This window comes from Dermochelys coriacea, chromosome 7 (genome assembly GCF_009764565.3).
Source record: "Dermochelys coriacea isolate rDerCor1 chromosome 7, rDerCor1.pri.v4, whole genome shotgun sequence".
NCBI classification, from domain to species: domain Eukaryota; kingdom Metazoa; phylum Chordata; order Testudines; family Dermochelyidae; genus Dermochelys; species Dermochelys coriacea.
The window spans coordinates 75,784,518-75,800,496 of NC_050074.1; the positions used below are offsets into that span (position 1 = coordinate 75,784,518).

The 15,979-nt window shown below is 43.4% G+C and overlaps 1 protein-coding gene across 7 annotated transcripts in view; it reads right to left on the reverse strand.

The window, feature by feature from the left end:
* CCSER2 (coiled-coil serine rich protein 2) overlaps window positions 1-12,683 on the reverse strand; it is a 133,370-nt gene extending 120,687 nt beyond the window's left edge. For 2 of the 7 annotated variants that reach the window (XM_038411224.2, XM_038411226.2), the window contains exon 1: window positions 12,048-12,679. The gene's annotated coding sequence lies outside the window, so the exon portion shown is untranslated. Of the gene's footprint in view, window positions 1-12,047 lie in introns of all 7 variants that reach the window. The other 5 variants (XM_038411228.2, XM_038411225.2, XM_038411227.2 and 2 more) reach the window with 5 other exon arrangements.
* Between the last annotated feature and the right edge of the window lie 3,296 nt (window positions 12,684-15,979).

Genomic DNA, 15,979 nt, shown 5'->3' on the forward strand with positions numbered 1-15,979 from the left:
CCTTGCATGGGCTGCCTATTTACAGATAAGCTTTGTTCCACATTTATGGAAGTAAAGGGAAATCTTGTACAACCATAACTAGCCTTACTTTACCAAAATCACACCCCAAGAATTAAGTCCTCACCAGCAGATCTGATTTAAGCCAGAGAGTCATCCCAAGAGACAAATAAGTTTATATAATCTGAAGTATCATCAGGGTGGTTCATACATGAATGGACTGCTGCCAAAGATGGCAATTCCAGAATTAATTTCATATCACAAAGATATTGGGCAAAGTATGATTGCCAAGACAAGTCTCCATTTTGCATTTCTAACACAGAAGAACTGTGAGAATACAAATATTGCTGTGACCAATCAGTCTGTCATGTCTTTATATAAAATGTATAAATCCATCATTTTGGGAGACTATGGCAATGTTGAGTTACTTCACACAGATAGAGACCCCTCCGAGTCCTAACTGGTTGTACGCAATAGGAAAATATAAAAAAAATCTATAACCTCCCACTGAATCACAGTGGACAAAATTTCTTAGGAAGGAAAGATAGGGAGGAGAGCTGAAAGTGACATAAGTTTAAAGTATTTCTGTGCTCACTGAGAGAGCAGGAAATTTGTAGACCAGCAGAGGCAGAATTAAACTGTGTTCTCACAAAAGAAGGGGCTGACACCAAGTATTTCTCCTGACTCACAAGTGAGGTCCTCCCTTCTAGCCTGCCATAGCACAGAAAAAATGTGTGGAATGGGAATACTGTGTGTGAACAAGAAATAACCAATATTTTCTTGTATTTTATTTTGAGTATATCCACTCATTTACAAAGTTTTTTTAAAAGGCATGCAACAAGATAAGCAGGAACACAGGCTCTGCAAGCTTCATACGGTTAGGCAATTCTTTTTGATAATTTTTCAAGCATCTTAATGGTTAACTGTATTATGTATGTATGCAGTGGATCTAATTTACCTAGATTTCAGTAAGGCATTTGATACCGTGCCACATGGGGAATTATTAGTTAAATTGGAGAAGATGGGGATCAATATGAACATCAAAAGGTGGATAAGGAATTGGTTAAAGGGGAGACTGCAACGGGTCCTACTGAAAGGAGAACTGCCAGGTTGGAGGGAGGTTACCAGTGGAGTTCCTCAGGGATCGGTTTTGGGACCAATATTATTTAATCTTTTTATTACTGACCTTGGCACAAAAAGTGGGAGCGTGCTAATAAAGTTTGCAGATGATACAAAGCTGGGAGGTATTGCCAATTCAGAGAAGGATCGGGATATTATACAGGAGGATCTGGATGACCTTGTAACCTGGAGTAATACTAATAGGATGAAATTTAATAGTGAGAAGTGTAAGGTTATGCATTTAGGGATTAATTACAAGAATTTTAGTTACAAGTTGGGGACGCATCAACTAGAAGTAACGGAAGAGGAGAAGGACCTTGGAGTATTGGTTGATTATAGGATGACTATGAGCTGCCAATGGATATGGCTGTGAAAAAAGCTAATGCGGTTTTGGGATGCATCAGGAGAGGCATTTCCAGTAGGGATAAGGAGGTTTTAGTACCGTTATACAAGGCACTGGTGAGACCTCACCTAGAATACTGTGTGCAGTTCTGGTCTCCCATGTTTAAAAAGGATGAATTCAAACTGGAGCAGGTACAGAGAAGGGCTACTAGGATGATCCGAGGAATGGAAAACTTGTCTTATGAAAGGAGACTTAAGGAGCTTGGCTTGTTTAGCCTAACTAAAAGAAGGTTGAGGGGAGATAGGATTGTTCTCTATAAATATATCAGAGGGATAAATACAGGAGAGAGAGAGAGGAATTATTTCAGCTCAGCACCAATGTGGACACAAGAACAAATGGGTATAAACTGGCCACCAGGAAGTTTAGACTTGAAATCAGACGAAGGTTTTTAACCATCAGAGGAGTGAAGTTTTGGAATAGCCTTCCAAGGGAAGCAGTGGGGGCAAAAGATCTATCTGGCTTTAAGATTCTACTCGATAAGTTTATGGAGGAGATGGGATGATGGGATAATGGGATTTTGGTAAGTAATTGATCTTTAAATATTCAGGGTAAATAGGACTAATCCCCTTAGATGGGATATTAGATGGATGGGATCTGAGTTACTACAGAAAATTCTTTCCTGGGTATCTGGCTGGTGAATCTTGCCCATATGCTCAGGGTTTAGCTGATCACCATATTTGGGGTCGGGAAGGAATTTTCCTCCAGGGCAGATTGGAGAGGCACTGGAGGTTTTTCGCCTTCTTCTGTAGAATGGGGCATGAGTCACTTGAGGGAGGCTTCTCTGCTCCTTGAAGTCTTTAAACCACGATATGAGGACTTCAATAGCTCAGACATAGGTGAGGTTTTTCGTAGGAGTGGGTGGGTGAGATTCTGTGGCCTGCGCTGTGCAGGAGGTCGGACTAGATGATCAGAATGGTCCCTTCTGACCTTAGTATCTATGAATCTATGAACCTTAAATATCCAGTGCCTTGTGCTTCACTTTTCAACATATTCTATTTCCTTTCATATATTCACCTTAAGCTTTTCAGCACTATAATAGAACAGTGGATTAAAATTAAAAGAGGCTAAAGCTAACAAGTTTAATTCAAGATGTTTAATTGAACACTGTTGTATTAAAAAGTGGACTTGGTGACAAGTAACTGACATTGCCAAAATCAATTCACATTACACAAGATTCGTGAGAAAAAAAACACTGTACTGTCAGGCACATTTTCTATTAATTAACTATAAGAAACTTGTCAGCATCAATTCCCACTCAGAAGCCATGTGTTGATTTGTCTTACAAAATGATATAAACAAAAAATTCAGACTGCCTTCATGGTGGTAAATTAAAAGAAAAAAGTTGAAGAGGATTCAGGATATTCCACCATTGCAGAAAGGTATAGCCCAATAAAAATATCAGAAAGTCTGTCTGAGAACAGTAACTTAGATAGCTTCAGACACTAGACTTCAGATTATTACAAAGAGTTTGTCCTGCTTTGACTACTGAATTAAAAAAAAAAAAGATAAAAAATTAATAGCTCAGCAGTGATATGCATATTGATTCACCAGATGCTTGGAATACCAATGACATTGAGAGTACCCAGAGGTTTCTAATTTGTATCCAGTATCTGGACTTATTTTCCAAATTAAGTTTGAGCAACAGATGTCCAATTTAAGTGTAAGAATATAATTACTAAGAGACAAATTCTGACATACAATAAAATAAAAAGTTAACTATTAGCCAGTAAGCATCCTATGAAGACAAATACCATAGAACTTCAGAGTTATGAACACACCAGTCAACCACACCCCTCATTTTGAACCAGAAGTACACAATCAGGCAGCAGCAGAGACCCAAAAACAAAAACAGTACAGAACTGCGTTAAACAAACTACTAAAAAAAATAAAGGGAAAGCAGCATTTTTCTTCCGCATAGTAAAGTTTCAAAGCTGTATTAAGTCAATGTTCAGTTGTAAACTTTTGAAAGAACCGTAACGTTTTGTTCAGAGTTAAACATTTTAGAGTTACGAGCAACGTCCATTCACAAGGTGTTTGTAATTCTGAGGTTCTCCTGTATGCGTTTGACTCAGACTGTACTACATCACACAGTCATACCAGATTACACAATGCTGTGATAACACAGACTATAAAAATGAATCAGTTGCCAGATATTACCTTCAGAGCAAAGACGTGATAATTAATAGAAAGTTACCATATACCTAGTCTTATTGTAGGATCCATCTCCTGCTTGCTACACTGGTTTTAACAAAAATTTCTCTTAAATGCTCAGCATATTTAATCTCTCAGATTAAGTAACAAGGTAAAAGAGTTCCTCAACAGAAGGAACTCAAAACAAAAATAGTATTCACAAGATTACTAAGTTTACAGATGCAGATCTCAGAAGAATATTCAGAAAATAGCTTTTTATGCCTGATGAATTCCAGTTTGTATTACCAATTCCTGAACCCTCACAAAACACACAGACTTGATAGTTCTTGTAACGGCCTTTTCTTTGCAGTAACTGAAGCCCCAACAGCAATTATTGCAGAAAACCGAATAAATCTAGAAAGGTTTAAGAAAAATTTGAGTTCTGCTCAAAGTAATACTGGCTAGTAAATTTAAAGTCTGGAGAGAAATGGCATGCAACACTTCCATTTCTGAATCCTATAATACATCTAAATTTTAAGGTGCATGCCAAACTTCAGCCCAGCTGTGGTTCCGTAAATACCGTAAAGATACAGAAACTATTCAACTGATTTGCAGCCAAAGTCACAACATTGTGTCCTTACATAAAGCAGCCTTCTGAAATCTTTAAATTCAGTTTAGCACAGCACTGCATGCAACTAAGAAAATATTCACCAACCACCAAAAGTTTTGGATGCATACATTTCAAACTAATGACTATCACAAAACACATTCTCACCTAACACTTTGGTCAATCTTATGTTGGTTAGGTGATTTGAGGGGAGCAGACAGAGATAATGGCACAGGTAATATCAGTCCCTTTGAATGGAGGGAATAAATCTAACATTAATTATCAATTTATGAGTGACTTTAACCCTCCAGCAGCTGTTCAAGTTCATATTACAGCAGTAGCCCATTCAGCTTTTAACTACCTGTGTCTGACTAGGAAGTTGCAACCTTTCCTTTCAGATTTAATCCATGCCACCATTATCCATGATCTTGTTACCTCAAGATTAGACTAATGCAATGTGCTCTCCACGGGGCTACATCTTAAAATCATTCTGAGACTGAAGCTGAGGCAGAATGCAGCAGTTCTCTTAGTAAGTGGTGCACCTTGCTGGGAGCATATGAAACCAGAGCTCCAGGATCTGCACTGGCTATCTGCTGTTCTATAGGTGGATTTTACGGTGTTGGTTATGCCAATAAAGCCCCAAACAGCCCGAGACAGTTTGACCCAAGGGATCACCTGTCTCCATGCTATACTGCCACAGTTGATTCAGCAGAGATACTCAAGCTGGATTCTCCTCATTATAAAAAGAGAGGAGACAGATGATCTCTTGAGGTTCCTTCTAGCCCTACATTTCCATGATTCTCCGTGCGGGCTCAGACTCTGGAACCTGCTTCCCGACCTAGGTCTGATATAGTCAATCTGGTGACCTTCCAGGCATATTGCAAGCAACATCAGATAGATTTTTGTGCATGCTTCCCAGAAGCATGAGGGATAGAAAGGAGTTTCTGTAGGCTGGATGGCTGAGTTCCCACTTAAATGATTATTTGAATGCTGCTGGGGTTTTAATGTGTTATTATGATGTTTTGGAGCATCTAATTATTGGACAGCCATCTTTTTTATTATATAATTTAAACTTAAATTTATATCAAAGGCTATACTGGGTAGTGTACAAAGTGCCAGGGCTTTACTTAAAGCGATATTCCAGCCTGAACTCCTACTATGGGTATAGTTTCTGTATTGTTTCTCAGCAAAGCAATATTTAAACACAAAAGCATACAAATTATTCTAACACATTTCACATAATGGTATGACATTCTCTACAGTAACTCAATTAGCCCCTCTATCACCCAGTTTAGCTCAAAGTCACTGAAGTTGAAGATCAGGCCACATAAAATAGGATAGCTCTCCAACCCATGAAAGTTCCATTCTCCCCACCAAACCTTAACTATTTCATTTAATTTGTTTAAATACAGATAAAGGATAGGATGAGCATAGAATGTTTCCAACAGGTCAGATAACCAACCACCGAGTATAAAGTTGAATAGAAAATATGGCACCACAGAAGCTCATAAAAAGTATGGCAATATTTCAAAGACAGGAGCCCAAAGTTAAGCTTCTAAATCTATTTAGATATCTGTGTGGCCAGATTTTCTGGAGTGCTGAGCACCCAACAGCTCCCACTGACCTCACTCATCTAATGCGAGTGTCTAAATATAGCTTTAGGACCCTAACTTTAGGCCATCATTGAAAATGTTGGGCAGTTTTCTCTTCATAAAATATTATTGTGGGAACTCACATGTTCATGTCTCATATCTGTAAAAGAAGTTTGCCTTTGATGTGCTTGCATGCATTACATATAAAAACCTACTACACTTCAATGTCAAACATTCTTAGCTCCAATTCATCTTCCTCACTACCTCAATCAATTGTGTATAGGAAAGGAGAAAAGAGGGTAGGTTAGACTGCTTTTAACACACAAAGTAGCCTTTAATTTCTTGTTGCATAGAAGTATCACACTGTAGTATTTTCCAAAGATATCCTATCCCCCTAAATGGGAACATTTGTTCCTAACTCTTACAATTAACGAGATCCTCTAAATACAAGAGAGTTAAAAAAGGGGATTTAAAAGTCATTTAATGACTGGCTGCTGAAAATGAAGCCACAAAAAACAGACATCCTCTTCACAGACCCACAGCTGAAATGTAACAAGATACTATTCTTTCACAGACAACCTATGTGTAACTTTAACCAGTGTTGGCAAAATTTACACCAGGTGTCAGCCATCAGATTACTTTTTTTTTTAAATAAGATTAAGTTGTAATTCAAATTTTACTTTAATTTAAGGAGAATCAGCTATACCAAACTGTTTTATTTTCTATACCAATTATTTCTAGATACTATATACTGAAGAGGGGCTTTCATACATGAACATGTTAGATGTTTTTCATGTTTTAATGACAAATTTACCAGTTACCAAAGTTTATACAAGAAACTGATCCCCCATTCTGTTTTCTCACATATTATACTCTCCTCATATTCGGCCTTGTCTACATTAGTCTTTCCTTAAAAGGTTATCCACCACTGGTGGCTGTATAAGGAGTTCTAGTCCTGGAAAGGCAGCCCATCAGAGTTTTCAATCAACACATCATGGCTGACATGAGTTAAATGAGCGTAGTCAAAATACCAGTGGCCTATCTATTCTAGTGCTCCCTCTTTAGCCACCACTGATGGAGCTGTGTTCAAGGTAGCAACAGTGGAAAATTTTAAGAAGCTGGTGCTGTATGACACTACTGTGAAATCATGTTTGATTTGTGGAATCAATTTCCATGACAAATGTGAAATCAAATATAGGATTATTACTTTGCTGTGAGATCTAAGGCAGGAGAACTTTATTTAAAGCATCTTTAATAAGAGACTACACGCAAAGATACTACTACAATTATTTTGTGTAAGTATTCTGGAGGGTATTCGTTTGGTTTTGTGAGAGAGTTTAAAGAAAGTATTAAGGGTCTCTGTTCAGAGTGTATATGGGACAGTTAGGAGGGTTAGTAAAAAGGGATGGGATACAGTGTTTTCAGTGTGCTAATGATATCTAACTGCATCTCTATCTTGTCCAACTCAGACAATGCAGTTCAACACCTCAGCTATGGTCTAGTTGAGATTGTGGCATACATGAGAGTGAGCTCGCTGAAGCAATGATGGTGGGTTTGGGAAAGCAGGGAGGAGAGAGTGGAAGGAACATCAGTTCCTTTGAATGAAGGAGTACCTCTGCCAATAGTTACTAGGGTTCAGTCTAGGAGTTATTCTAGACCCAAGCTGCTGCCCAGCAATCATGTGTATCTAGCTAAGAGGTTAAGACCTTTCCGTTCAGACGTGGACCCTGACACAGTTATCCATGCCTTTGTTACCTCCAAACAAGACTACTGAGATGTACTGAACACGAGACTATATCTTAAAACCATTCACTGCCTGAAGATGGTATAAAACCCTGCAGCTCACTTACTGGGCAGGGCATCTCATTGGGAGCATCACACGAGTGTCTAGGATCTGCAATGGCTGCTCACTGGTCTTCTGAAAGGTTTCAGAGTAGCAGCCATGGAGTTTAAAGTTTTGGTTATGACCTATAGAAACCCAAATAGCCTATGACCTACCTACCTGAGGGCTTGCATCTTTTCATTCTCTCTCTCTCTCTCTCTCCCCCCTCCACCATCTATGGTCAACCGAGATGCTCAAGCTGTTTGCGAAAGACAGGAGGCCGCTGGCAGGACAAGCTCTGTAAAGGCTCCAGGATTCTGGAACTTGTACTGCTCTTGGTCCAAAATAACTTGAATTTGGGAACCTTACGGGTGTACTGCAAAAGATATCTGTTTGACCGGGTTTTTGGACAGGGCAGAAGATATGCTTCCCAAAACCATGAAGGGGTGGAAAAAGATTGTCGGTTGGCTGGCTGAATTCCCTTTTTTGAAAGGAGTATTTTAACGCTGCTGGGGTTTTATTGTACTATTAACTAATTATGTGCCAGGGTGCCCACAGCGCTTTGTATAGGCATCCTTTTATTATTTAAATTGAAATAAAATAAATTATGCATTTTAACCTCCTAATTACAGAAAGCACCACTAGTTATTTGATCTCCTTACCATCCCTTTTGGCAAGGAGTCACCCAATGTAAACCTAACATGGATACCTTTCTCTTGTTAAAAAGACAGCCCTGTTGATTACACTTCAGCATATTGACAGTATCACAGTAGAATACGAAATAAATGTATCCACTGAATAAAATTAAGGTTATCATTTCCAGAGATATGAACTATCTTATGCAAACAAGATTTTTTTTTTTTATTATTATTTAGACATGATTTTTGCAAGATGCTTCTAGTTCTACAGAAGCTCTGCTACCTCTTCACTGTCAGTGGCAAATTCCTAGCATCTTAATCATTTAAAAGGGAGAGTGTCAGATTTGAAAGTACTAGGCCCCATTCTTGGAAACACTTACACACGTGTGTAGTCCCATTACACTTAGTGGAACTAAACATGCGCATAAAGTTACTCAAGCGTGATTTGACCAGATTGAGGTCATGTTTCTGGGGGAAAAAACATGGTAACTACATTACTAACGCTTAGATAAATATTTAGAGTTTCTTTTTTTAAAAAAAATCAAGGTTTAATAAAGACTAAAAATAGAAAATTTCCAAAGTAAAAATATTCCCATTATTTGTTCAAAGTAGTTTTTCATTTGTATTTACAAAACAATACCCTACAATGATTGCAGCCAGAACACTGGGAACCTAACAATGAAACTGACTATGAACAAAATAAAATTGACTGACCAATTTTCATTAGCCGCTCTGACAGAGCAAAGGATGAAAAAAAAGAGCATAATAACGTTTTTAAGTTGTTACATTAACAACAACCAGACAGATCCATATTTAGGTGCCTAACTTTAGACACTCACTTTTGCAATATTTAGCCAATGTTTAAAATATATCAATTCTACCTTCACAGAATCCATTACACTATGTATGCTGTTTGTTTACATTTTGAATTTCTTTCAATTTCAAAAACCACCAGTAGTACTTGTGGCACCTTAGAGACTAAAATTTATTTGAGCATAAGCTTTCGTGGGCTACAGCGAAAGCTTATGCTCAAATAAATTTGTTAGTCTCTAAGGTGCTACAAGTACTCCTGGTCTTTTTGCAGATACAGACTAACACGGCCGCTACTCTGAAACCTTTCAATTTCAAGAGTTTATTAGTTTCATTTTTGTTTATAAAAGTAACTTTTTGATTCCTAAACACTATCCTAATGCTGAACTTTGGAACAGAAAGTACTAGAGAAGAACGTTTTTAAAAACTGTTTCTATTGGAATTTACAAACATTTCCATGGTTCTATAAAAATGCACCAGAATAAAAGCTTACATTTTGTACCAGAATTAGTAGTAGTAGTAGCAGCAGCAGCAGCAGCATTTTACCACTCCAGGCTCACACACAACATGCAATACGTGTTAAGAGCTAAGGCACCAATCCAACAAACTGACCCATGCAAGTGGACCTCTATGATGGCATATAGATTCAACGCCTTCAACAGGAGTCTTCCCACAAAAACACGCTTGAGGCCAAGTTAAATAATAAACCATACGTCAAATGCACTCTTTTCAACCCCTGACAATTTGAAGCTGGTGAATTAACCACCGAGTTCAGCTTTTGTTTTCAAAAAACAAACAAAAAACCTTTTACAAAATAAACTAATTGCAGCTTCGAAGACTAAGTTCCACTCCCTTTTCTATGACGAGCAACCTTCTAATATTCTACTTGCCCACTGACAGGTTTCTGGGGTTTTTTTTTTACCCATTGTAGACAACAAGTAAAATATTTTTAGTTCTCTCATTATGGGAAGAGATGAGAAAATGTTGTTTGTTAAGTGTTAAATATAAATTTTACATAGTGATGTAGGTCCACATATCTGTCATGATATTTTAGTCTTCCCGTCTTTACTTCATGTCTGTGTTGGACACTAGTATCCTGCCACAGCATTGTTCCCATTCAGTTCTGCAATCTTTGGCCTGGTCTATGCTATGGAGTAAGGTCAACATAAGGCAGCTTACAGAGACCTAACTATGTCAGTATCTACACTAGAATGGTGTTCCCACCACTGTAAGCTGCCCAATACATTGACCTAATAAATCCACCTCTGCAAAAGGTGTAGCACTTAGGTCAGTGTAATTAGGGTGAGTATGTCTGTGTAGACACTGCATTACTCACATCACCTGCTGGCAGTCCGGAGCCCTGCCGCCAACTCATGGTGAGGAATTGGTGGGGGCAGAAGGAGAACCTAAGCCCAATCACCGCCCAGGCTGGGCTCTCCTTCCCCCACCAAATCCCTCACTGGGAGGCAGCTGAGCTCTCCTTCTCCCCTCCTCCCCATGAGGCTGCAGCAGGTCTCCAGGCTATCAGACCAGCAGCAAGGCTCCCGGTGGGAGTGCCCCCCACCCCTGCCGTAAATCTGACGGCCCAAGCCATTAGCCCAGCACAGGGCTCAATTTCACAGCAGGGAGCCTACCTGCAGTGAAACTGACATTCTTGTCAGTTTCACAGCTGCTTTTATTTCAAGCAGGAATTGGAGAAGAAATGTGAAATAATAGCAGCTGTGAACCTGACAGGAATGTCAATTTCACTGCAGGTAAGTTCCCTGATGTCAAATTGAGCCCCTGCCTGGCTCACAGCCGGAGCGGTCAGTGCCCCAGACTCCTGCTGTCAGTACCTCACAATGCCTCACTTCAGTCAGTGCAAATGCTCCTGGTAAAGACGCACACTACCAGCAGAAGGAGGGCAATATGGATACAACGGCTGTTTTAATTACCACAGAACCTGAAGTTCAACCTAATTTTGTAGTGTAGACAAGCCCTCAGTTTGAAGACAGAGCTTGAGCTGCTCCAAGTTAAGGTCAGGGTTTGATGTTGCCTAAGTTCATTGAATACGAAGTTACAAAAAGCAATGGGCGATACAGGCAAGGTCTTATCCTCATTAATGGAATGTGAATTTCTTTCTTTCCAAAAACCATTTTCCTGTTATTGTTACAAACAACCCCTAGAGTAAAACTAAAAGGCAGAGAAAAAGATTATCTATTTTTTCAGGTTGTTTACTTCAGGCATGTGCATTTCCCATGTTAGACCCCAACCCTCCAAAGGGCTCCTCACAGGCAAACTCACAGACTCCCACTTTGCACAGATTCTTTTCCTTCAGCAGGGCCTTAACTAGCGGTTTCCCCTATTGTTTCTGTGGGTGTTAGCAACAGGAAAAAGTCATGTTTAAAATAGAGAAGAGGTGATTGCAGCAGTGTATCACTCAAGACTACTTTTAACTCATCATCCTGCTTCAGTTGCCCCCAAAGAATGCCCCACACAGGCATGGCGACCCTGGTGTAGAGCCCTGCAGCCCCCGACGGCCACACCTCTGGCACGGGTAGCACAGCAGTGAACGCTGCGAAGACCTCAGCTGCTGCTGCAAGCGACATTCAGACAAGACAAAAGGTTAAGGCGGCACCCTGTTATTAGCGTATCATGCCGGGAGAGCCTCCCTCCTCCCCGGGCGGCTCATGTTTTTCATGACACATCCCCTTGGCCTAGGAGCCTGGTGATGCTGCAGCATCCCCTGCACAGCCAGCAAATCACAGCCAAGCCCCAAGCCACCCAGGCACCACGAGATGGGATGGCTGCATCTACAGCAAGACGCCCGGCCAAGGGGTGGGGAAGGGACCTCCAACCCCGCAGCCCAGGGGAGGGCTGCAGCCCCCGCGGTACTCCCGGCATGGGGGGGGGAGGGGTCTTGCCGCACTCGCCCCCCCGCCGCACTCACCATAGGGAATGGAGTCGGAGGGTCTGTGCGGTCTCCTCTCGCGGGGCCCGGTCTCCGCGTCCCGCGGTCTCGGATGAATGCCGGCAGCCGGCGGCGCCTGGCAGCTAAGGGGTGGGATGGGCCGGGCTCCGGGCAGCGTCCTTCGCGCTCTGGCCCCACCCCCGGAAATCAGGCCAGCTCCGACGCCGGGGCTGACAGCTGACCATGAGGTAAGCGCCTCCTACGGCGCACGCGCCGCCCCTGCCGGAAGCAGCGTGCGCGCGCCCGTCCTACTCCGTCTTACTCCCTTGCCCCGCGCGCGCGAGCCGTCCTCTCCCCTGTTCGGTTTCTCTCAACGGCTTTTCCCGCCCGTCCGGACTCAAACCTGCGCTGGGAGAAGGAGCGTGTGGCCAAGCCGGGCCTCCCCATGGGGTGCGGGCGGATACTGTCTGCATATGACACCCTCGACCCCCGTATCCCGATGGTAGTTCGGAAGACCCTCCCCAGCTCCCGCGCCGGGCCACCTCCGGGTGCGGGATGAGGAGGCCCAGTGTGTACGTGTTGGGGGCTTGTAAGCGACGGTGCTCTTAGCCTTCTCTCAGCACATGTACCTGGTACAAGCGGGGCCCGCCATGCTGACCCACTGGCGGGGCTCCATTTATTCATTTGTTCATATGCATTGCTTCAGTTTTATCTGTGGTTTTGGAATACCAAAGTGTCTCATTCTTAGCATCTTATTTTTCTGCATGTCAGATTCCTCATTCCCTTGAGAAGAAGAAAGACTGCTCAGAAGCTTTGAGGGGTGTCCATGGAGAAGAAAAACATCTTTATAATTGATGAGCATAGTTGCTGCAATCTCTGCCTAGAACTTGTGCACACTGCACAAGGATGTCAGAGCTGTTTGCAGCTGTCAGTCCAGCTATTGGGAATGCCTCCAGCTAGGGATGCTGGAACTATTTTTACAGTGGACATGCTGAGAGCTATTGAACCAAACTGTAAACCCTGTATATAAGGAAACCACTTCAAGCCAGGGGGTGTGGTGCACTCCTAGTTCCAGCACCTATGCTCCAGGTTCTCCTGAAAACAGTCCCTGAAAATGCCAGTAATTCTGGTATGAGGCCAGCCCAGAGTTCTTCAGAAAAACAAACCCACTTGAAGCACTTCTATAACACTTATTGGCATAGTTTGAGTGCCTCTGAACTATTAATACATTCAACCTCATAACATCTCAGAAGCATGATTATCCCCATGGTGTAAATGGGAAAAATGAAGCAAGAGAGACTATCATTTAGCAAAGTCACAAATTTCCTGATTCCCTGCCCATTGCCTTACCCACAAGTCCATTCTTCCTTTGAATCAGCTTCAACCACCAAAAGCATAAGGACTCAGCAAACCTACTACCTGCATCAGAATAAACTTAGGCTTCCCCTAAAATGTTCAATAAAGCAGCCTTGCTGTCCCCACTAAAGCATTCTGTATCAACCCTTCCACACACAGGAGAGCATGGGCCACTACTCTGTGAAACAGAGACAGTGTTTTATGCCATGCACTTCCTGATAATCAAAAAGACAGGAAGATTCTGGCCCATACTGGATCTCAACCTGAGTCCCGATCTGGAGCAGAGTTAAGCAGGGCTGTCCCCTCAGCCCCATCATCTTTAACCTCGCCATGGAGCCATTGCTGCGTGCGATCTCCAACGACACAGATGGCTTCAACCTCCACGGCAAGAGGGTGAGCATCCTGGCTTACGCGGATGACCTGGTCCTGACCGCAGTCGACTCAGAGAACCTCCAACATATGCTAGATGCCACCGGTCGAGCTGCTGATTGGATGGGGCTCCGCTTCAATGCAAAGAAGTGCACATCTCTCCACATTGACGGCAGCAAAAGGGACTCAGTGCAGGCGACAGGGTTCCAGATCCAGGGCGAGCCCATCATCCCCCTGGCAGAGGGGCAGGCGTACTGGCACCTCGGCACACCGACGGGTTTCTGTGTCCGACAGACACCCAAGGACACCATCCAAGAGATCTTACAGGATGCCGCCAAGATCGACGCCTCCCTGCTAGCACCGTGGCAGAAGATAAACGCCCTGAACACCTTCCTGATCCCCCGCATCTCTTTCGTCCTAAGAGGATCCGCCGTGGCGAAGGTATCCCTCAGCAAGGCAGACAAGATCGTCCGGCAGCTGGTGAAGAAGTGGCTGTTCCTTCCCCAGAGAGCCAGCAACAAACAGGTCTATATCGCCCACAGGCATGGCGGTGCCAGTGTCCCCTGCATGGGTGACCTGTGTGACATCGCGGTGATCACCCACGCCTTCCGTCTGCTGACGTGTCCCGACGCCATGGTAAGGAACATTGCAGCAAACGCCCTCCATGACGCAACAAAGAAGCGGATCAGCAGTGCCCCCTCCAACCAAGACACCGCCAGATTCCTGAGTGGTTCTCTGGATGGCAAATTTGGATGGGACGGTGGCGACATCGCTTCACTGTGATCCCGCGCTCGCAATGCCACGCGTCGCCTGGGGAAGCGCATCGACTGCTGCTGGGAGTGGTGCAAGGAGTGCCAGGAGCTGGGAGTCCTGGTGCCGCAGATGAGGTCTGACGACAACACCATCGTCACCCCGAGCGCCGGGGGCATGCTGGAGAGGACCCTGAAGGCAGCCATCCACTCGTTGTACATGGAAACCCTAAAGCATAAACCAGACCAGGGTAAAGTCTTCGAACTTACCAGCAAGTGGGATGCCAGCAACCACTTCCTCGCCGGGGACAGCTTCACCCATTTCGTCAACTGGCGGTTCATCCACCACGCCCGGCTCAACTGCGTCCCGCTCAATGGAGCCGTCTGCCACGGGAACCGAGACAAGCGTTGCAGGAAGTTCAGCTACTCCAACGAGACCCTGCCCCACATCCTGTGCAGCTGCAAGCCCCACTCCAGAGCCTGGCAGCTGCACCACAACACCATCCATAATCGCCTGGTGAAAGCCATCGCACCGTGCCTGGGGGAGGTCGCCATGAACTCCACCATCCCTGGGACGGACAGCCGGTTGCGACCTGACGTGGTAGTCACCGACGAGGATCAGAAAAAGATCATCCTCATCGACATCACGGTCTCCTTTGAGAACAGGACCCGACCTTCCGCGAACCCGAACTCGTAAGCTGGAAAAATACGCCCCCCTGGCCGACACTCTGAGAGCGAAGGGCTATGAGGTGCAGATGGATGCCCTGATTGTCGGAGCCCTGGGCACTTGGGACCCCTGCAACGAGCATGTGCTGCAGACCCGCGGGATCGGTCGATGGTACGCACGGCTCATGCGGTGCCTCGTGGTCTCAGACACAATCTGATGGTCCAGGGACAACAGTACCAGGAGGTGTGAGCCGGTACAACATTGTGCATCAATCATGGGAAAGGGATAGACTCTTTTTTATTTCATTGGACCATATGAACTGGAATCATAAACTCACTGAACATGAAATCCCACCATATGAGGGTAGATCCATCCTCATCATCGTATCCGCTCATTATACTCCACACCTGAACATAGCCATTATATGGACAACATACCCCCATGTCTCAATGTCTGTACTTTGACCCGTTAAACTTTTACCCTCAATCAGGGAGATTGCAGATTATATGTTCCTTATGCCACCCGCTCCTAAACTGAACTTCACACACCTTGATAATCTGTTCCTTATTCCCTGATAACCAGAAACTTCTGTGCCTAAACTCTATACCATTTTCCTTTTACTTCAACATTAGCTTAATAAAATTATTAAATCAAGGAAAAATTCAATACGACTACCTTATAAAAAAATATCTCTTCTAAAAGTAGTTGACTGGCTATACGCTCTGGACTTTGCTGATCTATAAAATAACTATATCCCAATCACCAGTAGTGTTTCTGGGTCCTTCTAGCTGAGAGTCCTGCTATGTTCTCTGCAGGTATGCAGAAACAAA